This window comes from Cydia amplana, chromosome 4 (assembly GCF_948474715.1).
Source record: "Cydia amplana chromosome 4, ilCydAmpl1.1, whole genome shotgun sequence".
NCBI classification, from domain to species: Eukaryota; Metazoa; Arthropoda; class Insecta; order Lepidoptera; family Tortricidae; genus Cydia; species Cydia amplana.
The window spans coordinates 17,516,995-17,543,338 of NC_086072.1; the positions used below are offsets into that span (position 1 = coordinate 17,516,995).

General features: G+C 36.4%; 1 non-coding gene across 1 annotated transcript; it reads left to right on the forward strand.

Annotated features, from left to right (window-relative positions):
* Window positions 1–15,650: 15,650 nt before the first annotated feature.
* Trnan-auu (transfer RNA asparagine (anticodon AUU)) lies at window positions 15,651–15,723 on the forward strand. Its single transcript has one exon. It is a non-coding gene; the product is annotated as a tRNA-Asn (tRNA).
* Window positions 15,724–26,344: the final 10,621 nt, after the last annotated feature.

Below are 26,344 nucleotides of genomic sequence, written 5' to 3' on the forward strand. Positions count from 1 at the left end.
CAGAAGCTAGTTTAGTACATAAATATTACTGAATCGCGATTAGAAAGGGATTGAGATAGCTGTCAATCCATATTGATTTTGACGTAAGTGTATGGAAATCTGTTATTTCTAATCCCTTTCTGATCGCGGCATGATAATAATATAAATGAGAAAGTTTCTATGCAAGAACGATGCAGTAGTTAAGACAAACTTTAACCTTTGGGCCGCCAATGACTGATATATCCGCACCGTAGGTTCAACGCCAAAGACCGATTAATCGGTCACATATCACAGAGCAACATAGACCTACGTGCATATGCATAAAGTTCAATTTCAGTTTTGACACTTCGGTGACGTGGCGTCAGCGTGACAGCTTTTGTGTTTGACACGGCGTCGAAAAGGTTAAACAGATTAGATTCATTAGATACTTAGGGGACTTAGCCAATATGCTACCCGACTAATCTGTACCTACTTACTAACTATAAGAACATCTCATGATATTACATCATGGTTGCAACGAATAAATGATTAATAATTATTAAACCCTACCATTATTTAACTTTCGATTGGGGTTTTCTATCAACGATTGTCGTCTTGGATAGGCCTCCTACTCGTATAAATAAATGTCCTCTTATAAAAAGCTGTGTATTTTGTACTAATAAAATGTACAAATGTACTAACATAACTTTTGATCACATACATATGCTATCTGTATTATGAAGCCCAATTTTAAATCTCCCCTATATTTCGCATGTATAAACTTACGAAAACTACGCAGTACCTACTAAAAAGGAACCTTTCAACACAAAGGACCTTTCAACCATACAATACCTATTTATCCGACACGCGTAACCAGTAATTTATAAAACGACGCAATTTTTTTTTTTCAATCCCATTTTTTTCTATTCAGCAGTGAACGTGTGCTCACAAAGATTATCGTTTCTGAATATAAGGATCTACACCTACCGTACTAGAGTCCGTCATACAGGCCAATTCGAACGAACACAGACATCAGACATATTTGAATCATGATATCTAACTAAATATCATGATACCTAAGTATCTTGTATCATGCCTGCGCTAATACACCAGAAGTACTCGTACGAGTGAAATGGACGATAGCTGAATGACATCAGTTAGATATCATTCTGATATCAGTGTACGTTCGAATCGGCCTGTAAGCTAACTTTGCACTGACTTGAACAAAACAAAGTAAGGGAGAGTAATTATAAACTTCATATTCTCATATTTGCCATTAAGAGGCCATCAACGTGCACACTAGCGCCACTGCTAAATAATCGTGATTATTTCAATTTAACGAAAGATATTTAAAAAAAGGGGGCCGCTACGTACTGTAACTGTATCTTGTATTAAAGTACCTTTTGAATACATCAAAATATTAGTTTCTATGTTGCTGGATTCGCCAATCTATAACCTCAAAACAAAAACGGCCGTTTTAACTTTGGACGCATAGATTGACGAATCCATTGCTAACTACAGAGCATAACGAAAATCCCATGCAAGTTCTTGAACCGTCTAAATGGAACTTTAGATGAAAAAAAATATTACAGAATGAATAGGTTAAAAACATTTCGCTATTGATATAACAAATGTCACCTGTACGGTCGGTGTGTGCCCGACTAGTAAGAATTCCTAGGGGTCGATTTAGAAAAAAAAATACAAGAAAGAGATGGAGAAATCAGTTTTTTTGTCTGTCTGTCTTTCACATAACTTTCCCCAAGTATAATAGGGCCAGGTAGGCGGACCCAAAAAAAACGTGCCCTTATTTTTGATTGTGACATTTAATAAATTCAACGATATGTTATGTTTGTATGATCGAAAAACGAACAAAATTGAGTATTTTAAGAATAAAGGCCATACAATCTTGATTGAATGAACTTTTAATGTTATGAATATACCTATTTTTAACCCCCGACGCAAAAAGAGAGGGGTCTTATAAGTTTAACGTGTCTATCTGTGTATCTGGGCCCGATTCGGATTTTGTAATAGACATCTATTAGATATCTTTTAGACATCGCCAAGATACGATAACGATATGTTTAAGATCTAACCTATCAAATTTGACATTTCCGCGATTCTGGAGATACTCTTGAACGATTTCCACAAGATATTACTTAGAGTCTAATAGATATCTAACACGATCTATAATAGTAAAAGTGACATTGGTTGCCTGAATTGCGCTGCAAAAGAGAACTAGTTGAAATCTAAACTACACATAACGTATCTAGAATGGATCTAGTACGTGTCGTCTCTTGTGAATATCTTGAAGTTCGAATACGACAGTATGTCTGTGGTATCGTAGCTCCCAAAAGGATGAACCGATTTTCGTTTACTTTTTTTTGTGTCATAGATAATTTTATCCCGATATTATTTCCGAATTTAAACTGTTGTCAGACATACTAACATTGAATAATTTTACGGTTTAGACTCACTTGTTTTAAGTCACTCGCGCGACATGTTTCGGAGAGTCTAGGTCTCCTTTCTCAAGCACTAACGATGCGAGCAGCGTTCACGACGGCCGTTCCGATATTATTTTATATGTTCTTAGCCATGTTTCATGAAAATCTGTTCAGCCGTTTGAAGATCATCAGCTCTTATAATCTTATAGTCGGGGTTTTTTTAATTTTTAATTTTGTTTAATTATTATGTGCCCTCTGTTTTCTTTATGTTGCATATTTTTTCAGTATAGGTACTTACAATTTATTTAGTCTTTAGTTCACGTAAATTTATTTCTGTCTATTCTGTTTTCTTTTATTGTTTTGTTTCCTGTCGTGATTGATCCTGAGCTAATCTTGAAATGAAGATCAGCGCTGGAAGTCGCCGGCATAATGCTCAAATTAGACCATTTCGTTGCACTTTCTCCTATGCATTTCTGTCTTTTGTATAATTTTCTCTTCTGTATTTGTGCTTACGAATAAATTCTTTCTATTTCCCTCATAATTCCGCTATATTGTTAAAATACCTATATTGATGACAACAAATAAGTACACATGGTAAATTAAATACCTTGTTGTTACAATAGTTATCATTACTTATCATGATTGCCCATTTAAAAATGTCCCTAACACAGAACAATGAAAGTACTCACGTACACAACGAAACTATAAAACTTGAACTCCTAGGGTCGCGTTGCACAACTCAAGCAGGTACCATACAAAAAACTGACCAATCTTCAACCTTACTCCGACGGCATAAAATCTATCATTGTTCTGTGATACCATTACCATCGTCACAGTTATCTAAGTAACCTTTCATGAACCTTAATTCAACGTGTTAAGGTATATCAATTGTCAGTGGTTATTAGCACGTGGGACCCTTACAATGGACATTGTGTACATAAGGATGTACACGTGTGTTTGACGGGTGGGAGATTGTAGGAAAGTTTTTTGCACGTGTGATGTTATAAGGGGTCAGAATCAGTAGACCTACTTCTTATACCTCTATAAGAAATTGCTATACATTTTAGGGACAACAAACTATTGCAGATAAGAATAACAAGTAGCATCTAGCGAAAAATCTAATTTTGACTGACAAGAAAGGATTTTTTTTTAAGATACAGGTTCAAATCCAGCCTCGGGAGGCCTAAATTCATGATTGAATCCTCCGTTTTAATAAACGTCGGATTTCTACACACATGATATTTAAATGGTAAAATTAATTATGTAGTACCAAATCGTTGGTTAAAACCTCGGTTGTGCTGTAAAGAAAAGAAAACATCGTTCTCGAATAAAATGCAAAAAGATGACTAAAACTTATCGTACACAAAAACTGGTTAATAATAATATGTATAAGTCACATACGCAAATTCTCATATATAATGCATACGTATTAGTCTAAATTTTTAACACTTAGCAGCAACAGACAAAGAGTTTTCTAGAAAAAAAATATGTTTTTCCAGTAAACAATATGGATTTTCACATTGTATCGCAACTGTACAGTCAGCAGCAGAAGTTGCTAAGCGCCGTTGAACACCAACCAATGATCTTGACGCGACTTTATTGTTAAGAGAATAACGACGTGTCAAGGTAATTTTGAACACCTCGCCCGCTTATCTACTTCTGCTGCTGACTGTACAAACGTTAACCTTACCAAACTAACACCAAATGGTTGTTCACACAATAGTTCAACGATGTGAGAATGTGTGAAGGCTGCACCAGGGTCGCGGGCGTGATCTCAGTTTTCCTACTCTACGGTATATTGGTCGATTAACTATTATAATATTATCTGACGCATAAAGAGAGGGTAATATTATAATATCGATTTTTTTAAGGATAATTATTTTTGTAACGGAACAATGCTGCCGGCATTATTCGGTAAACTGCCGCAATAGTTTTATAAATATATGTAGTTTGTTCGGAAAGAGAAGAGTCGTGGAGTGTATTGGGCCCCATACATTCCACGACTCTTCTCTTTCCGCACAGACTTTTTCTATCTACACATATGTAGTTATATAGCTTTAGAAATTCATCATTTTAAGTAGGTATGTATAGTACCACACAGTCAACCTATATCATTTTAGTACTATATGGCACTGAAGATATACAATTTGTTTCAAAGTGGCTAATATTTTTTACGGTAAACCTATATTTTTAATTGGGCATTGGAGTATATCAGATTCAGTTACAAGATAAATTTAAAGGCTCACTCGTAACTGTCACTTTTTGCCCTAATGAAGGCTAGCAATCATTTTAATGGCATAATTTAGTGTAGGTAGTTAAGTACACTTAAAATAAATCATTCTTATGAAATTTGTGTATTTTATACCAGCAAAATTAATTATCGTTATTCTACAGTAAGTAATTGAAAAAACCGCAAATAAAGTTTTTTGTTTGATTCGCATGTTGTTGTTACACGAGTAAGTAACTATAATTAATTAAATTATTAAAGGCAAATGTGAATATGTTCTATTTCGTTATTCATCAAATCATCACTTCAGCTTCATCAGTATGGATGGTTCACTGGTTGCAGGATAGATGGCACCACTCGGCGCAAACGCAGAATATTATACCAAGTAAGAAGTAAGAGGACTTTGAATGGAGCTGCAATGAAATTGTAGCTTTAAATTATATTTATGAAAACATATATGCATACAACAAACATACATATAAACATATATATGGTCCATCGCACTATATGCATGTGAGACAAGGACGCTAAATAAGAGAGATCAAAAATATCTACAAGCATTTGAAATGTGGTGCTGGCGAAGGATGGAGGGAATAAAGTGGACGGCGGAAAGAGCGACCAATGAAGCCGTCCTGAACAGAGTGAATGAAAAGAGAAGTTTAATGAACATTATTAAAAATAGGAGAGGAAAAATGATCGGCCACCTGCTACGACACGACCACTTAATCAGAAACATAATAGAAGGTAAAATAAATGGAAGGAGAAGGAGGGGAAGACCAAGAAAAAGTTATATGAGCCAAGTGAAGGAGCATGTAGGGGCCGTGTCGTACCAGCCAGCCTATTATGGATAGCTTTATCCATCTTTATCCACGTGATAAAATAACTGTCACTGTTTAACACCGTGGGAAAGAAAGTGACGGACACCGTTTTATCACGCTGTCACGTAGACAAGAACGACCATCATATCCGTACAGGACACTAAGGGGCTAGCTTCGGATCGACCAAGGTGGAGACAACTTCATCACGCTGCACCGACAAGAGCCCAGCTCTTAAATTGAATGATGATGAAATTATATTGCCCTAACAGTGGATACCTCTAGGAATTATAATATATAAGTAGTGTCCATAACAAGAGGACTAAGTAATGTGTATAAAAACGTTGACAGATTTTTTACTAATTTGATACCTACTTCTAAGTATAATAAGGTTTGTATGTAAAATCAGCGTCAGTACAGTAAACAGCAGATGAGGCTATGCTCATACTGACGCTTTCTCATCACTTACGTATCTACATTATCCATCGTTTTATAACAAGAGATTAGTTTGTAAATGTAAAACTATTAGAGAGTGGCGTTTTCTTACCTTGTGCCGACTGTACTAAGTACATTTTATTATAAGAATACTCCAAGTAAAACACAGCGACTGCAACTCGAGATCCCCTTTCACGCCGCGCATAGTGTCGACACAGCGGACACTTTCCACTCGATTTTCATAACCGACGCTTATCTGATACCGGCTTTGCGCAGGTACCCGATATAACCTGAGATTCTTAAGCTTGGCAATCTATATTGCTTTGAAGTTTCCCACCAAGTACCTACTAAAGTAATTATTGAAGATGTTGCATAAGATATTCAAAGCATTATTTTATACATATTTTGACGGCGTCGGATGCAGGAGGTCCCTGGTTCAAATCCTGGTAAGGGCAACTATTTGGGACTATTTGGGTGTACATTACAATTAATATTTGTTCCTGAACTATGGATGTTTTCTTTGTAAGTATATTTATATTATATGTCTAGTTCCCACAACAGAAGGAAGTAAGCCTATTGTGGGCTAGGTCCCCTATATTTATAATTTTATTCACACTAACTTTTGATAACATATGTATATTTAACTATAAAATCTGATATAAGTAAACTTATGGCTAACCTTCGTGAGTTTTAGGTCAACCAATATTAAAAATTATTTCAAACAGGTTAAACCCTTTCAACTATTTCGGCAACGCGACATTGTAGCTTGATAAATTTAATGCTATAGCACCATCATTAATCAATGGTGACCTTTCTAGCATTATTCTGACATAACAATATCTATCCGGAGATCGTAGTTCTTTCGTAATGTTCGAAAAAGTCTACAAAATCGCTTCTCACGATTGTTACTTTCTAAATTGATTTCAATATGAGATCTAGCCTATATTGGGTTTTATCGAAAATGGATCGGTGGAGTGTTTAGATACGTTGTTTTTGGTATTTTGGTAACTTGTTTGAGAAGATAAGCCTGTAGGTACTTACTTAACATTTTTTAGATGGATTTGTCATAGCAATGTTTGAATGGATTCTATTTTGATCACGCTGCGATGTTATCCCTACACTTCTGTTCTTCATTAAAAAAGAGTAGTGTTCGTTTATCTTAAATGAAGTACATTGTACTTACATTCTTTCACTTTATTAACAGCGGATTTTTCTCTCTAATGACTAAGGATAGAGATCTCGGGATTATACATAATGTTCTTTCTTTCTTTAAGAGCTCTGATCCCCTAGTTAGGGTTGCCAGATGGTCGGGATTTGGCGGGATTCTCCAGAAATTTCGCATGTGTTCCCGATTCCCGACAAAGAGGAAATTATCCCGAAAAACAGCTGCACGTTATAAAACAATAATTTCAAGTTCCGAACTATCGTCGAACGAGCGAGCGACCCGCGTCGAGCCCGTCAGCGTTATAAAAACGTCTATTGGCAGAGTAGCTGACGTAGTGCCAATAATGTAAAATATCGTTGTTTTTAATACAATTAATGTTTTTTTTCCCGACTTAAGTCTCAAAATCCCGAAAAAATTATATTTTTTCCTGATAATAGCGCCTTTCGATCTGGCAACCCTACCCCTAGTAAGAATCTGTCCTTTTGTTTAAAGCAACCTTTACTTGCAAAAAATACCTATTATGAACATTCCAATTCAGTAAAAACCAGCAAAAGCAGCAAATATTTTAATTTTTTTCCAAATCAACACTTCTCATAGGTGATCTTAATTTCCATCTGTTTACTAGTGTCCGACCGAAGGTTCGGTTTCGGTTTCGGTTTCGGCCAGTTTCGGCCAAAAAATCATGTTTCGGCTGTAGTTTCGGTTTCGGCCAAAAAACGGCCGAACCTTTCGGCCGGGCCGAAACTTACGAAATGGTACTTCGGACAAAGACCAAAAGTTGGGGAATAAGTAGGACAACAATATTAATACCTACATATACTGATTCATGTATATTAGGTACAGACATTAATTGGTTTATTATAAAACACAATTCCACTAATGAGGGCGCCACTGGACGGTTGACGCAGTCTTAAGAGGCTGTCAATACCTATAAGTGAATGAGATAGCACTGTCGCATGTTACTGGGCCCTGGGCAAGATAATAATAAGAAAACTAGCCTCATTTTTTACCTCAATTTACCATTGGTTTGTGTTCCACATGTCCTCTACTTCAGCTTAGCTTAAATCATGTATGTTTTGCATGCTTTTTTGTTTTGTCCACTAGGCTAATCATAACTGTATATATATTGAATATTCAAACACGATGTAAATTGTTCTTGAATAAATAAACTGAACTGAACTGAAACTAGCCTTTGGCCTCGCTGCGCCATGCTCGGCCTGCGGTCTCGCTTTTGAATACAATGGACATTGGTTGGAGTCTGTGCTCAACTACTTATCCTGAAGCCTTAAGCACGGCTTTGACTTCGCATGAATGTTCGCCTCAATGGGGCACTTCGGACTTTTCGGCCCAGGTGAAGATCGGTACCCGGCCTTGCGATATTGTTAACAAAAAATTTCGCGCTCGCTGCGCTCGCGTTTTTGGTTGACCCTGTGTCTACATGTTAGCTTGACTGGTGAATGAATATAGTTAGACCAAGAAAATTCTGCAATGATTTTGATAGCATATGTCATAATTTCATAAAAGTTTTGACGTTTAAAATAACACTTGCACTGCGTGTGTTATCAACTTATCAAAATCGTTGCAGAATTATCTTGGTCTAACTCTAGTAATTTTCATAAAAAACTGCTTAAGTAACATCAATTTCAAGGACATTGGGTGTTGACAGCCCCATAATATGTGTGTAAAAGCGGTTTTATGACATTTTTTCAACGATTTTAACAAGTCTACAAAAGTTTCGGTTTCGGTTTCGGTTTCGGCCGAAACTAGAGCCAAAGCCGAACATTCGGTTTCGGTTTCGGTTTCGGCAAAAAAACATGTTTCGGTCGGACACTACTGTTTACACACATAACCATAATAAAGCGATATAAGGACGAAGATGCGCGATGATTCACGCTCGTAATCTTTATAATCAAAGTTGCCTCTGTGACCCAAATCCAAGCGAGTAGTTTCATTGTGAACACACTTACATCTTATCTTAACATTACGCACACCGCACACCAACATTGTTACAGTAGTTGTGCACTTAAATTTTACAATATTTCATTTCGATTGCAAACTTTTACCCAACATAACATGGTCTCGTTATCTTTGCAAATTACGAGCTGTGGTATCACTTAACATTAGACTGGTTTTCTTTAAGTGATGCGCGCGAATTGTGCAAATGTAGTGAATAACAACCCTGTTCTAAGACGAATTTATGAAAGGCATTTGCATACACAATATCACATTAAAGCTACGGAATCTAAGCATCTAAAGGCGTGTACAGGGTTTTAATCAGACAAACTGGAAATATCAAGGCCTAATTTAGTGCAAAAATGAGTGAATGTGCATTCACACATGCATCGCCAACAAACTGTTTTACAGTTTGGCGAAACTTTAGTTATAAGTACACTGTACTTTGTATTTTGTTAAATAAAAAAAAAAAAAAAAAAAAACATACATCCTTACACTTACACTCGCTTTACATGTGTTGTATGCTACTACGCAAGCGAGATGCTTGTATCATATGAGAATTAGGACATTCCCGTCTATGTCTAGTCTAACTAGATGGAATGTGAAAAGGACGGATTATAAACAAGTAAGCACAAAGAAGATAAGAGACAGATTTGAATATGTTCTTACTTCATAGATCATTAATGCAATAGACGGATAGATACGGACTTGTTGAAAAGTGACTTGCATTTTCCTATCAAATGTTGTAAGAAAAACCTGTAACATATTTTGTTTTATAGCTACATAAATATTGAGTAGCAATTCTTCCGAGTCACTTCTCTTCTCCCGGTATGTAGGTATAATATTAAATAAGTATATCACAACTTGCGAATCTTGCGATAAATTAAGTATAGGTCGTATTTGAGCTTTCTGCGAACAAGTAAATCTTCGGTGGGAGTTTACAATTTCAAATTAGGTACCTACTTACCTACAACGTACAAGCGACCCGCCCCGGCTTCGCACGGGTTAACAAATTATACATAAATCTTCCTCTTGAATCACTCTATCTTTAAAAAAAAACCGCATCAAAATCCGTTGCATATTAGTTTTAAAGATCTTAGCATACATAGTGACAGACAGACAGCGGAAAGCGACTTTGTTTTATACTATGTAGTGATAAGACATTTCTGTCAAATAACTTGTGTCCCAAAATCGCCGGGTTACGTACTGTTACGCACACAGCCGATTGCTAATTTCTGTGTTTTGATAAGGTCGGTAACTATGCCTAATTAAGAGTAGGGACTTTGTTACAATAAATTATATGAGTTGAAGCTTATATAAAATATTTACTATGTTTTAATTTCCTATACAAAACATTATTATTCCGCAAATTATCAAGTAGGTAAGTATACTATGTAATAGTTTCACAATTAATATGTTATTTTATGATTACTGTTTCCTATCATGTACTTAATTAACGGGGACAGGAAAGAAGGATTTCCTATTTGAATTAATTGGTACCACGACAAAGATTGTATTTAATATTAATATTTATAACTCGTCTCTTACATAATATTAATTGCATGTTTTTATTTCATTTATGATTTTAGTTTAATATTTCTCGTTATTTGGCTGTCGCGGAGTGTCAATAAAAGTGACGTTTTTGTTTGAAGACACGTCACTTTTGACACTTGTTTGACACTGACATATCCGATCCATATCGTTTCAATATCTAATATTTGACGTATCTTATTGTTCGAATACGGCTGTTAGAGCGAGTACCTATTATATAGACAACAATATAATAAAACTTACGTCCGGATCCTAAATGTATGAAATTATCCGGATCTGGATCCGGATCCGCGGATCTTCCCATACATTTCGGATCCGTCGTGCAAACCCTACTTAGTACTACTTACGTCCCACTGCTGGTCACAGGCCTTCTCTCATGCGCAAGAGGGCTTGGTCTATAGCAAAGGTAATTGATTGTTAGAGAGGTAAATTCTAAGAAAAAAACGTGTCCCTTAGTTTGAGACCCTAAACAGATAGCGCTGTACTGTGCCATATGTTTTGCGGTCACTGAATTGTCAAACGTCAACTTTTGACAATCAGAGTTACCGAAAATTTATGGAGCTGTACAGCGCCATTTCGTTTACCAGTCAAATTCGAAGCACGAGGTTGTCTTAGATTCTAAACATCTTACTCAATCAATGTATCTTTCTTTGGCCTATAGTCTCCAAGCTGCGCCGCTGGTCTGATGCGCACATATGAGCACATACCTACATATATGGACATCACATACACATAGCTTCACTTTTTAATTTCGCTGCGGACGTAAGCAGGTTTCCTCACGATGAGAACTATCACAAATTAATCCTTATTTAAATTCAGTCATCCGTAGATGTATCTATTGTATATATATCAAATGTCGTATGTCTGTCTCTATAAGTAGTCGTGTTAATCAAACATGTGTTTAATTTATCGCAACAACGATTATACAACAACAGCCAACTGTCATAGATCTACATATATGTACAAGTGAACGCTCGTCATCTAATTAAAATGCGACATAAAACAGAATGGTGTCAAGTGTCATTATTTGACTTTTTTATGATATAGGTGGCAAACGAGCAGACGAATCGCCTGATGTTAAGCAATTACTGTCACTCAGCAATACCTGCTACACCAGACGGGTTGGAAGTGCGTTGCCGGAATTTAAGACGGGAGTACTCCTCTATTTTCTTGAATGTTTGATGGTCGTGTCGGTCCGGAAGGAAGGAAGTCATTCCTTTGATTAATTTCATTTGTAACATTGAATTAAACGTAGACAATTGCAAAATAATGTACCCACAAACGTCCATCTACTTCAGTTATTAAATTTACAATCAAAATATTTTGCACCTTTACATCTAAGCTTGATCCTTTGTCTACTATAATTATGGTATATCAACATTATCAACTCCGAAGGTCTGCATGTCACTGTCAAAGTAACTTATGACAAGTTGAAATAGCAAAATTATATAACAACGCTCTAATGTCTAAATTATAATGATTGTAAACTTGACACGTAAATAATTAAATAGGCGGTCGCTTGAGTTGTTTAAATAGTTTAATTGGGGCAATTATTGATCGAATGGGTAAATGGAGGATGCCAAAATAAACAAGAAAAGAGATGTGGTTAATTTGGTACTTACAAAATATTCACTCACTTGCTAAAAATACAGTTTCGGAATAATAGGACAAATAATTGCAATCGCAAGAAAAAACGCACATAATCATATCTTTAAAAAATACATACTTATAAGGAAAGATTCACTTTATGGAGGGTCGTATATTTCGTCCTATGTGCCTGTCGGAATAGCTTTAGAGTCCCTTTCGCTTATTTTATTACACTTCTACAGAACCTTACCTTAAATAAGAAAATCTGCAAAATACAGTTTTATTTTAAAATAACCTAAACCTACATTTTTAAGCTAACCTAAAAGCTAAAAGGAATGAGACACAACCTTTCAAACCATTTCCGTTCGCCCCTAAAAAAACAAAACATTTCACCTCGAGGCTGCAAACAAGCGAGAAAACAATTGATTACGCCCGCCTCAACGCGTGCGCAACCGAAAAAAGTGGTCCACGAAGATGCAACGAGAAAGAGACAGGCATACTTTCATCGGTACAGTTCGCGATAGCGAAGCGAGAGGGGGCATCGAAAGTAGTCCGTGCGATAAAGACGGAGTAAGAGTGAAATTGTTGAGGCAACTTTCGCTGAACTCGTTTCTGTTACGTCAGATGCGCTTGCGTTGCGTAACTGAAGATTATGAGTACGACACTGATTTGAATGATCGCTGGGAAGTTAACGATTAGATTTTAATGTGTTTCCGTTGTGCGGTAATGAAGTCGGGATAACTGTTATGTGGTGTAGTTTTACTAAAGAGGTTAATTAAAATAAGACGATTCGAATGTAATCTGTATCCTATATATATCCTAAACGGGTTCACCGATTTGGTCGCAGTCTTCTGTTGAGACATAAACAATTGACCGATGAGACAGGCCAGCATCAGCGAGGGTTCTCAGGTAGATTTTAATGAACTATATAGGGCACTGCAAGTGTGAAGTGAACCATATTTTTGGACGCACTTTTTTTGGGTGTGCTACATATTTCTTCAATGTCTTTAATACACAGTTTATACTGCTACTGCTATACAATTGCCTATGAATTGTCATGAAAATCGATTTGTGCGGATATAATGGTTGCACTTTTCGCTTATCGTCTCACTTATGACATTTTAACTTAAAATTATGACATACTTTACTAGCGACCCGCCCCGGTTTCGCAAGGGTTAACAAATTATACATAAACCTTCCTCTTGAATCACTCTATCTATTAAAAAACACCGCACCAAAATCCGTTGCGTACTTTTAAAGATCTAAGCATACATACGGACAGACAGACAGCGGGATGCGACTTTTTTTTATATGTACTATGTGTGATACTTTGAGTCTGTTCGGAAAGAGAAGAGTCGTGGAATGTATTGGGCCCCATAGATTCTTACTCTTCTCTTTCCGCACAGACTCTATAAGTACATGAAAATGATAACGTCAGAATCTAGTCCACCAGTAGGGAAATTGTTGCAAAACGTTATGCATGGCGGCCATTTTCTCTAATCGCCTTTTGATGCTACCGTCATTGTTGTCGGTTATGTTATGTGTATAATTTACATGGAATTATACGCCACTTGCTTTCACTATGATTCACGTACTTACTAAGTAGGTAGAAGAAAATGTTTATCTTTTGAAATCATGTTTTGTGATCAGATTTTCGTGTTCTATTGTTTTGCGACCGGGTAATACAGGCGGGCCCGAAAATATGTTGAATATTAACTTTTAGGATTTATTTTCTTACTTAAGCGTTTTTTTACAAAATGCCCATAAAATTAAATTACATACGTACCTACGTTTAACTACACTAAAGTAACGAATTTTCTTCAAATATTCTTCTTTAGCTTTGTTGCATACCTAAAGGCACAAGTTTCTGAAAATATCTAACCTAAGTAATTGCAAGAGTGGTGGTAGGGTAAGGGTAGAACGCGAGTGAGTAGCGTATAGAAGAGGCCTAGCGGGCCACAGATGGTCGAACTTTTACCGTTTGCTATCGTGGGCTGCGAGTGACACGACCATGCGTATTCAGATATTTGTGAGCGCCCCGCCCGCTCCGATATATCTGATGGCGACTGTACATCGACAAACGCCAAACGAAAAGAAAAATGTATCGGGATGACAGATGCAACGAAAGCTCACGTGAACATTTCTCACACATCGATTGGTGTTTTCTATGAACGTTGTCACTTTTCTAGGCCTCCGTCATATCAGCCTGACACATTAGCTTTTCATTTGAATGAAGACACACGGACATAATTAACACGCGGCGTGTACAAACATTTGGAGGTCATTTTGACAGCTGTGACAGCCCACATCCGTCAATCGGTGTTTGTTTCTTGGTGACAAATGTTACGCGCTTCGTTTGCGTTAATTATGGTAGTAGGAAGCTTGCTTAATACAAAAAATGTATAGCCAAATAAACGTATGCAGAACTAATGTAGATTCTAGTAGGAGTGATCTGGAGAAGGGAGGAATATTCCTTTTGAAACTTGCAATTGGAATTTTTATTATTATTTTATTATATGACATAATGACCGATGTTTACAAAATAATAATAGTACATTACTGCAGACGCCGGGAATGAAGGGCTTGCCGGGTGAGTAGGTATAGCCGGCCGACCATAGGGAGGCCGGATAGTGATACGAAGCCGGCAAGACCTTTTCACGGCTAGGCATGTATAGTGCTTTTCTCAAACATGCAATGAAATAAAAAAATACACCACAAAAAAAAACAAATTTATAATCTTTATAATTAAAATCCAACTTCACAACAAAAGTTTTTTAATTTTCCTTCCAATCCCGCCATAATTGTTTTTTTTACGGAAGTCGTCCGTATTTCGCGTGTGTCGTGTTCGAATAGACCTTATTAGGGCCATTATACACAATCTGATAATAAGAATCTCAATTTCTATAAATAAAATAAACGCAGAGGATTTTAAATATTGTCTATGGTCTCTGGTGACTTACGTATAGACAAAATTTTAAATTTATTCATCAACACATTGAATCATACAGATTCGTATTCTTAATATCAGTACGTTCGTGTATAACAGGCGTTAACACGGATATTTTGGTGCGATAATCATTCATTCACTAAAAATATTAAAAAAAAAAATATAATTCGGCTGTTTAGCCTGTTCATGGACAAAGACCCCATGTTTACATTAGAATTAAAAAAAAAAATTACTTCCCGGCCTAGGCCTTCAATTTCGTATGAAATTACTTTACAGTTCTCTGGAGTTGCTCCGCCCTAAACGTGATACTTCGAAGCCTGATATAACGCCCGGAGCGACGACAATTCATTGCATGTTTGAGAAAAGGATATTATATAGGTATCGCTTAATAACATCGTTGGCAGACGTTTCTGCTAGTTAAAATTTTAAATTAATGTGGGTAGCATCTGGTGAATTTCCAATAATGACTTGGAACTCCGGTAGCCTTTTAAGATATGTAAAGCTCTTACGGTAGATGTCGCTCGAGTCCTTTTGACCTATATGGTGAAAAGATTTGCTGGCTATGGAAGAGGTCTTGGTGGCTCAGATGGGAGAGCGCTGGAGTATTTATCCAGAGGCCGTGAGTTCAAGTCTCACCCAACACAGTAATTTTTCCACTTTTAAATTATTCTAAGCTTAATAGCATCGTTCGCAGACGTTACTGCTAGTTAAAAATTAAAATTATATATCACGATTACTAATTAGTATTTAGGTAGGTACTTTCAATCGAGATACCTTTTGTTATATCATAATGATTGATTAATTTATTTAATGTTATATGTCTATTTTATTTATCTACTATTTTCCCCAAATAAAAACCTAATATGATTCAAAACAATTATTATAAAATGGAAGGCCTCTTTTCCGCTAGAGTTAATCCTTATCACATGATGTAAACAATAGGTACACTCCTTTTTTTGGGCAGTCGTGTAACAAATTACTTGACATTATTTCGAAGCATAAACAAAAGAATCAATTGTGTCTTTCACCTACGCCAATAGCCTGTCACTATTATTTAAACAAGAAACCATTAGGTACCTATTAAAATACTTTCTTATTTCACTAATCACCACACTCTCGCTTTAATACCAACATTACCAAAATAAAGAAAGTTACATAAAAAATGTCATATAAATAATTCACCATGCACAAAACTATCGTCAGTCAGTACGACTTAAGGTTCGAAATTCCATGACAAAATATGTTAATCTAGTGTCATGTATGCCGCTAAATGGCATATAAATAAATGTCTATGGTTTAAGTGGTTAATTATATAAAGACGCTGCTGTGATATATGGGAACATATAAATAACATAACGGAGAATGATTACTGTACTTATTGAAAGCTATACTTTTAAAAACCGGTTTCAATCTGTAATAGAGCTTGTTTCAAGTATTTAAAGTCCAATTTAGAGTAAATGGTAATGTCACGGAACATTTTGCGCGCCAAATTGATTATTGATTCGTTTAAAAAACTGTTTAACCGTAATATTGTACAACATTGGAATTATAAGTGCTGTATTATTTATTAATAAGCTATTATAAGCTTTTTATTTAAATAAATGATGGCAAAGGCCCTTCGTTAGAGTGTACGAGTATAATATATTATTTACCAGACGTCGTGAATCGTAAATTTTGTAGCAATTTAGGTGCAGCGTGGTTGATATTAAGGAATTGCTAAAAACAATTTGTAGAGAGATAATCAATTAAGGTTCATAAATAAATAAACATAGTCACACACACACACTACCGAAGTACAGCTTTTACTATGTACTTAAGAAGAAAGACCTGTTCTTAGGTGCTTCTTAATACACATGGGGTTATGCTTATACATGGTCGGCATTTATATAAAACTAGCGACCCGCCCCGGCTTCGCACGGGTTAACAAATTATACATAAACGTTCCTCTTGAATCACTTTATCTATTTAAAAAAAACCGCGTCAAAATCCGTTGCGTAAGTTTTTAAGATCTAAGCATACAGACAGACAGCGGGAAGCGACTTTGTTTTATACTATGTAGTGATGGTTCATGTCTTTTCAAAGCTCCCGGACTCCCTGTATCCCAATCCCAGCCCCCACTCCATTATCTAATCTATTTCTGTCCCTTTTAATGGGACCAACATAAGTAGCGGGTGCTAATGTTTAAATATAGCAAGTTCCAGCAATTCCGAGTCACCTTAGACCGTGAGTCATGACCTTTCCTTTTGTCAGTCGCCGGAAAAGACCAATCAGGATTCCTGCCCACCTTTTTTTAGCAATTTAGTTTTTTTAGTTTTAGCTGGAGCCTGTTTTGGCATTTAGAAAGATATATGGACTTGTTTTTATTGCCATATCGATTTAAAACCTACCAAGAAAGGATAAGGATATCAAGATCCAAAGAAAGGATATCCTTTTTTTTTGTTTAACCCTAAAAAGCGGTGGTGGACGAGTGGATGAGACGTGCGGCTTTCAATCCGAAGGTCGCGGGTTCAATTCTTGCCCAATCTGCGTACTAATGAGGTTTTCGGAACGTATGTACCTACGGAATATATATCATTATTTGATAAGTTTTGATAAGTTTCGGTGGAGAAAAACATCGTGAGGAAACATGTACCTAAACATCATCATCAAACATCGCGTTGTCCCTTCTTTTTGCCACGGCTTTTACCAGGCTCCCACCGGGGTCCGCTTGGAAACATATATGTATAGGTACATCTGCGAAGACATTCTTTCAAAGGTGTATGTGTAGCCCCAAACGATGTATGTGGTGTCCTAGCGTGAAGGCGTTCAAAATACCAAAGCACAGACCTCCAACATGAGAGAGAGTGACATCAAAAACATCGCAGGCCCTCTCCGGAGGAGAGAAGCAGCAAATGTTCCTGCTTGGGTGAGATTTGGAGAGGCGTATGCCCAACAATGGGCGCATACTCGCTGAGAAAGTAAGAGAAGAGATGAGTAGTCCCCAACCGGCATTAGGCCCATAGCCCAAACCCCTCGCGCATGAGAGGAGGCCTGTGCCCAGCGGTGGGACGCAACAAAATATAGCAATGCCACGTGATGCCGTTTCCATGCTCTGTCACTTGCCATGTTATTTGCCTGCTTACGTTACGTACTTTTTCCAGAAGTAAACAATTCTTTAGACTTACCTTGAAATGCTAAATGCAATCCTTCTCAAGTCAAACGTCCATTTAGGTAAATAATAAACCCCGATTCAGATTGAAAGCACATCGCCGATTAGCAATTTATTTTATTTAGTGACCGGCGATATAAATAAATCAAGACTCGACTTAACTGACTGGTTCTACGAAAAGCTAATTCGCGGTAGGATGAAAGTGACGCGTCTTTCTAAATTTTTCCTCAATGCTGTGAAGAATTATCCTTTTTTGGATCGATTATAGTACCTATTCGTTTATATTTTATTGTTACTGTTAATTAATCTTAAAAAATTCCCTATCTGCCATCAAGTATGCTCAAAGCTGTGGTGCAGTTTTTCAGTCAAATTTACTACCTATGTATTTAGTACCTACCATATGACGTACTTAAACAAGATACTACCTATTTATACTTATTAATCTTTAAATATTACAATATGCTTTTAATTTAAATAAATGATGTGTGGCTATCAAGCTGAAACTCCGCCAGTTAATAAAAGTAAGATAAAATAATGCTTATTAAAACATTAATAGGAACACTTGTACAGGAAATTATGTGTTACTAATTACAAGGGTCTGATAATATATCCAATTATACAAAAACAACATCATGCAAAATTTACCACTCAATATTCCGATCATTTTAAACTCAAGCATTCAACAAAATTCTGTTAAAGCAATTTAAACCTTCACTCCACCTAATAGAACTGCATATACAGAAAGGATGATGAGTTAAGGCCTGTTGAATGGATGGAGGGAAATATTGTATGCATATTAGAAATAAATGTACTTATAAAGGAACTCACTCACGCAAGAGGCGGAGTCAAAGTTCAGAATATAGCCTTCGTCCAATCGACTCTCAAATACAACACATGAAATATTGAATTCAAGCTATTACTTACTTAACCTATGTTCATTCAAAAAGCACACTTCATACGTGCAACACAAAGTACAATATTCAATGTATTAAAAAGGAAAAGGAAAAAGTTTAAGCAGCAGTTTAATAGCTCATTGTAGCTCATCAGAAATACTTAATGCAAAATCTGATAAAATTACAGAAAACCAAGAGCTTCATTTACCTACTTACAATGGCTTTTAGATTCCCGTCCGTTGGTTTTCTTTGGTAGAAATGTCGAAATAAGCAGAATTATACATTACTCACTTCATTCTTGCTTATTTTTAATACTTACCACATTTTTCGAAAAAGTGATTTTTATACAGCCTGTTACAGGTTTTATCTCACAAACAGATTACTCCCTCTAAATATTAGACAAGCTACTAGTAAGTTTTCTTTCAAGCGGATGTTACGTAAGCATTTGCTAAAGCAAGAGTTCGAATAATATCCATCATTATTATATTTATAGTATGTATTTTATAAATATGTGGTAGTTTATATATATTTTATTTATTTATGTAATTTATAAGTATAGTTTGCTTTTTTTTAACTCACTCAATATATTTTCTCTCTCTGCACCAATTGAAGGTATCTCTGTTTGGCCCTATGGTTGACTGGTAGAGAATGCCATTTGGCATTAAGTCCGCCATTTGTACATTGTTGTATATATTTTGTGCAATAAAGTTTAAATAAAATAAATAATAACAGATTAAATCCAACTTCAGGAATCAAGTTAATTTTACTTAAAATCAAGCTGATGTGCAACTTAATAGCTTGTGTATAACACTCAATAGGTATTTTCGCAAATACGGCTGGATCACTTTCGTCTGTTGGGATCTAGAAAAAAAGATATCGCATGATTTTTTGAGTGAATACAAGCAACATTGTGCGTAGCATCTCACAGCGTTGATCTATGGTTTCGGAAAACGGCATCCAAAAATTATATGTATTGGGTACTACAATAGAATTAAAATCAATGCATGTTCTATTTCAAGCGACATCTGGCAAGGCAAAAATTAACAACTGAATATTGTAATCCTATAAAGTGATTTGAAACGGATATTTACTGGACTAAACATCAGTATTTATACTAAGACTGGACTTTATCGCGTACACATAGGTGCTTATATTATTTTTCCTGACGTTTCGAACCTGTCATTGTGTTCTTTCGAAGGCATTCACGTTTTAGTTTAAATAATGAGTAAAGCATGTTCTTTGAAATCAATAAACATCGAAAGACTATACATGGAGCGGCGGCGTTCTCACAGGTAATGGTAAATAAAATAATAGACAAACACATTTCCTGTCCCGGCGGTGACCTATAGTTTCGCAAACCCATGGGCCCGGCCATGGCGCAAGCGCGCGACAATGTTGCAACTCGGTGGTAGCCCAGCGGTGGGCAGTTCCATGGTAGGTTTTACGTGTGGGAATGTTCAAATGTAGAAAATTGTGAGGCGAAAAACTTGCTGCTTAAATAATTAGCTGGATTGAAATTAATCGACTTTACGCTGCCATTAATGATTAGATATTTGACACACGATAGGAAAAAGGATCATTGTGGACCATACATTTTTTTAAACTTATTGTGATGGTGGAATAAGCTTATAATAATTTTAAAAATAATTGACGGAGTTGTAGCACGATCATAACTACAGACGTTCACATTCCTTTGTGGAAGTCGATTATAAATGTCACCTTTAAGACGTCACTTTTACACACCATAGACTGCAAAAATTATTCATCCCATTTAGCATCTAGCCGCCCAGAAAAGGCTTTTAATTCCATTGTATTATTTGTATTCTGAATCTTTATATTGACAATACAAAATTGCATTTGTTTTGGCATGGTTTGGTTATGGCTATTGGCGGCTTGAAGTTAGGGGACTGATTTTACGAAGCCGGGGTAAATACTCGAGTTTTAGCTTGCTAGGTTAGAAGGTTACATACACATACCTTCCTTGATTTACGTCTCAAATTACTATAGGTAACTAAACAGCATATCATTTCAAATTTCCAGGAAGTCTCGATGTCGTGAATCCTGCATGACTCATCTCACGACACATTTCTCTGACACATCTTCGACCTTGGCCTTAGCTCCACTGTCCTATAGCCACTATTTTACCACAATTACTATAACAGGAAAGGAAGTTGTTTCATCAGAATGGAATTATTTCGCGAGAACAGTAAACAACCGAATGATTATAGTCTACGAAAGCCGTCAATCGAAGCTTGAAACGTACGTCATAGGTACGTATATAAAGCTTCGGAGAAACGTGGGTTGTATTTATATTTACGTTTCGTGTCCGCTTTAGAGAAAGCTTTCGTGAAATATTCGTTTATGAGGGAGATATAATATATCATAGAGGAGGGATATCATAAAGCCAAGCAAAATTTCAAAAATATATATATATATATTTTCGCCATTACATGCTGAATGTAACATATGTCCGGAAGTGACTAAAACGACCTGGCGTGGCCAGATCGAGCCGTAGTAATTTTTTTTTAATATTGAATGAAAAATGTGCTGTGTCAATACGCCATTTATAATTTGTTGTATTTTTCTCTTCATGAGAATGAAATGAGTTATGGTATTTTTGAGTAAAGTTAATTATGTAACTAAACTAATACCAAAGGGACCTAGATAAAGGCGTCACGTTTTTTTACATATTTAATACACCGTATCTCAAAAGAATAGTTACAAGTCTTTTTACGATACAAGTGCGCAAAATAGGAAATTCGCAACGAGTGGCCAATTTTAAAACACGACCGAAGGGAGTGGCAGCGGCCCGACAGACTTGCTGCGTCATGTGTTCTGGTGTAGAATTTGTATGTACGACTAGCCCTAATAGTGCCTCCTAATACATGCAAGCTCTGGCCATGAGGCGTCAGGAATAAGGAAGGGATCTAAATGCAAGACGCAAAAACGCACGGCAGTTTTCGGCTCAGACGTGAGGTAATCTGCCTTCCTCGTTAAGTTTGAGGCACACTTGGCTTAATAGTTGGCTTTACTTAATAGCACACCAAAAACGTCGCAAAGTAAAAGTAGTTTAAAGTAGCTCCTATAGATGCCAACGTGAAAGAAGGACGATTACGTTGGTACGAGCACGTAATGAGGCGTCAAAAACTCATCACATAAAACGGGTCCTCAACCTCCCAGAACAGCCGAAGGGACAAGGCAGGCCACCTTCTACATGATGGTCTAACGTGCAAAGAGAGATCCAGAAGCAGAACATTAACCCACAGACAACCCGAAATAGAATTTTTTGGCGCAAATGTACGGGAAGACCCGACCCCAGATAAACTGGGATAAGGGTAGGACAAAGAAGACACCAAAAACGTCTCAAGTAGGATCTACACACTATCTACTCTATAGCAAGCATTAATAGTACATAATGAATTTGTTTAAATTGGCTTTAAGGACCTCCTCCTTTTATACTTAACTAGAGCGAAGTAGGAATGTTCTTTAAGTATTTGTAGTTCATTGTAAGTATATACAATTGGCGTGCCGTAAAATCCTGTCAAAAAGTTATCAGATCTTATATAAAGCCAAGCTACTGACTCTACACGGCCTAACTCTACAAGCTCTAAATTCACAAACTCTACAATCAACGCCTTAGTCAAGTTATGTGGCTTGGCCGTTTCGCAGATGGACTTTATATTTCGAGTATCTCAGTGACTAAGGTGTAATTAAGGAATATTTTAGAAAACTCTTTGAAAAAAAATACTGTTTAAATTACCGTCGCGTCGTCACCGTTAAGTGATAAAAAATACCATTAAAAACCCAAAAATAAGTTCTTAGAAGTCTAATTAATATTTTTTACTTCTTTACCTACTACTTTTTTTCCACCTTTGTTATCTGTACCTACATGTTTTGTTGTCCGTAAATGTGTTTTATCTTTTTCATCTTTATCCTATTTCCACGGCCCTCCCAGTGTGCCTCAGCAGGAAAGCCTAGGCGGCGCACACGTCCATCGAATGACAAATTTCATTCGACCTTGGCAGCCATACTTTAAATTTTCCTCGTGTGTGATTGAAATCCGATATTTTAGAACTACGTGATTGTATGAAAGCGGGTGTGAATTCAAATTTGGTGACAATATATGTTTCGAAGAAAATGGTCATTAAATCGATACGTTGAATCACGAATATACTTTTAGTAATTTTTTATTGATTTCTTCCTCATCATATTATTTACTGCGGAATTTTAGCAGAATTAATATTCAGAAAAGTAATATGATGCCGGTTTAATTTAAATTTCATTGATTATGCGCCTTCTAACTATTATTTTTAAGTATTCTTAATACAATTTCGTGACATATAGGATACAACTTTGATGTAGCTAAGTAAATAAGTTTTCAAAATGACTTATATTTTTTTTAATATTTATTCTTGCAAAACAAAGTTTCAATTCAACATAAACAAAAAAATAATTAATCCATTAAAGCTATACGGAATTAAAATGAAAGGTCAAATCAAGGTGTTGAAAATAGTGGCCTGTACTTACAAACAACTGTCAAATAAATCAAATATCGTAATCATGCAATCAGTAAGTCTTTAATTAGCGGTTATGGTTTAGCATTATATGAATAGTCAATAAACTTATCTTGGACATTCATCCACCCATTTGATTTGTAATAACTTCTCTACAATATTTACGAAGTACATAGCCTTTAAAGCGCATGCTAATATTGGCAATGTACGAAGTCGGTGGAGGGGGAATTGGCGCTGATCGTCACAAACACAGGTAATCTTATGGAATGTCCGATATTAGTACTAGCTAGTTCAAGCACTAATTTTACTCCATAAGATTTAACGTAGAAAGTCCGACAAAATGAGGGCAGCACCAGTCGTGCACCTAGCGAATACAATTGTACATAGGTGCTTCAAGTTACCGAGCCTCTCCTCACCTGAAATATCTGGCAACAGTAGCAATATTAGGTACATTAGAATTAAATACATAATTCGTTTTCGTATTTTTAGTATTCTTGATTGGGTTTTTTATGTAATTAGTCACCAAAGACAATACCTACTAATAAAAATACTACTAATACTACAACACTACTAAGTATTTAATAAATAGTCGCTGTTGTAATTAATTAGTTCACACTAGTAGGTATAGGGATACTTATTTAATAATTATTGAATCCCTGCCTCTATGGGCACCGTGGTACACAATCCCATTGTTACAAAACTTAGCAGCTAATTAAGGCAAGCTATCGATTCATCAAATCTATGCCCACGCGCATTCGGCACCGTTATGCGAGCTGGTAGGGTGTCAATAGTATATTGGTGTCAAGATTTTTAATATTTTTATGTACAAATCGGGATATACGTACAGTTGTGTCACAGTTATGTCACATAAAAGACGGCAACACTCCCCTTATATAAATATATGACAATAGGTATTCTACTTTAAAGGAGTGTGCCTATGTCTATAAGGCACTATAAGCAAGAATATGCCTATAAGCAGCCTTTACCCACCTCGCCAGCTCATAAATGGAGTGTAAATGATCACACATGATATAAATCGAATTGTCAAAGCGAGTCACTTGAGTAATCGCTCAATCATTGGCTGCAACACTGTTGCATATCTCTGCGCTAAGCTGCATTGGAACCCAATCAGATAGCTTTTGTTAAGCACTTGTGCCGCTTGCAATATTGTGGCATGTGTGTTATAGGTACATATTAACTGCTTTATTCATCTGAAGCATTAGATTAGGTTTTTATAATATGTATATCAAAGTAAAATGTAAAAACAATGTTAAATACATATAAACATATTATAAAAAAACCTAACCTAGGGTGCCGGGGCAGGGCCTAAGCTGCCGGTGGTCAGGGTCGCAGAGAGAGGAACCGACACTACCTGCGCCGTGTCCAAGACTTCTGCATCTGACCCTGTATGCTACCACCTTCATGGTTCCTGAATCCTGAGATACAGGATCAGCCTAGTTTGGGGACCACTGTCTGTGTTTTTGATGTAATGTTTATTACCTTAATAAACCTTTTCAATTTTTCTTTCATTTTTCATTTTCACCTAGCGAGAGTCTCAAACGTTGATCGACTATTCCATGCTTAACCAGTACACATAGTCATCATTGAATATAACGAATAAACTTTGAAACAAAGCAAAATAAAACCTAATCCGAAATAGATGTCATATACGAAAGAAAAAGTGACCATGTCTCCAATGCCCAGGGCTGGGATCGAACCAGCGTCCTCTGCAATTACCACAAATCGAACCCATCATCATCATAACTCTAGAGCTCTGCTCTTGTCGGTGGAGTAATCACCAATCCTTCCTTTCAAAATATTTTCATAAAATAATTTAACTAGTTTCCTAGCAAAGCCTAATGCGCACAAAAACAGCTAAGTAACAAGTTTTTACAGTTCACGTTTCAACCACATTAGAGGCACATCGTTTCGGAGATGCACTCAAACATTATGACCAAAGCGACCTTACAAAAGTCCTAGTCCTAACCAACTCATGGCCACCGCAAAAAGGACAAGTCAAGTCCTCAGCCTAGGTGTTCGCGCATTGTTTTTGCTCCAACAATCATTAATTACTGGCATTCAAGTGGGCACAGATGTTTGTACACTCTGTAATGGTCCGCCCACTGCCGTGTTCATGGACCTTTGACTGGAAAGATGGGTTTTGTAGGTAATTGTGTTACCTCTTTAACTAATTACTTAATTATAAGCTACAAATATTAACTTACATTTATAGACGGGTCTAACGCGAAATTTATTCAATTACCTTTATTTACCGACGTTTCGACACAGGTTTCACTGGTCATGGTCGCGGCTAACTGATGTCCCAGCAAAATGTCAAAACAGAGATTTGTGCAACTACCCGACGAAAAGTGTATGAAAAAGTTTGGGGTAGACATCACATTTTCAAACCACCCACTACACTTAATGTTAATTATTGTCAATAGTCCGACACGCAACACTCACAATATCCACGCACACGTCCGAAGATAGATCCTTTGGCTTTAACTTCTGTATCACTGGTTCCCAAGTTGGCGATAAGTTGAATCCATCCTCCCTATTAAAATTCCTGGGGTGTTTCTTGATTTCAATTGCTTCTCGCACAACTCGAAGATAATAATGGCGTTCAGTGGAGACAACTTTTGGTCTATGCAACTCAATCCAGTGAAAATATTATATAAGCTACAATATAACAGAGTTGATAACTTGATGA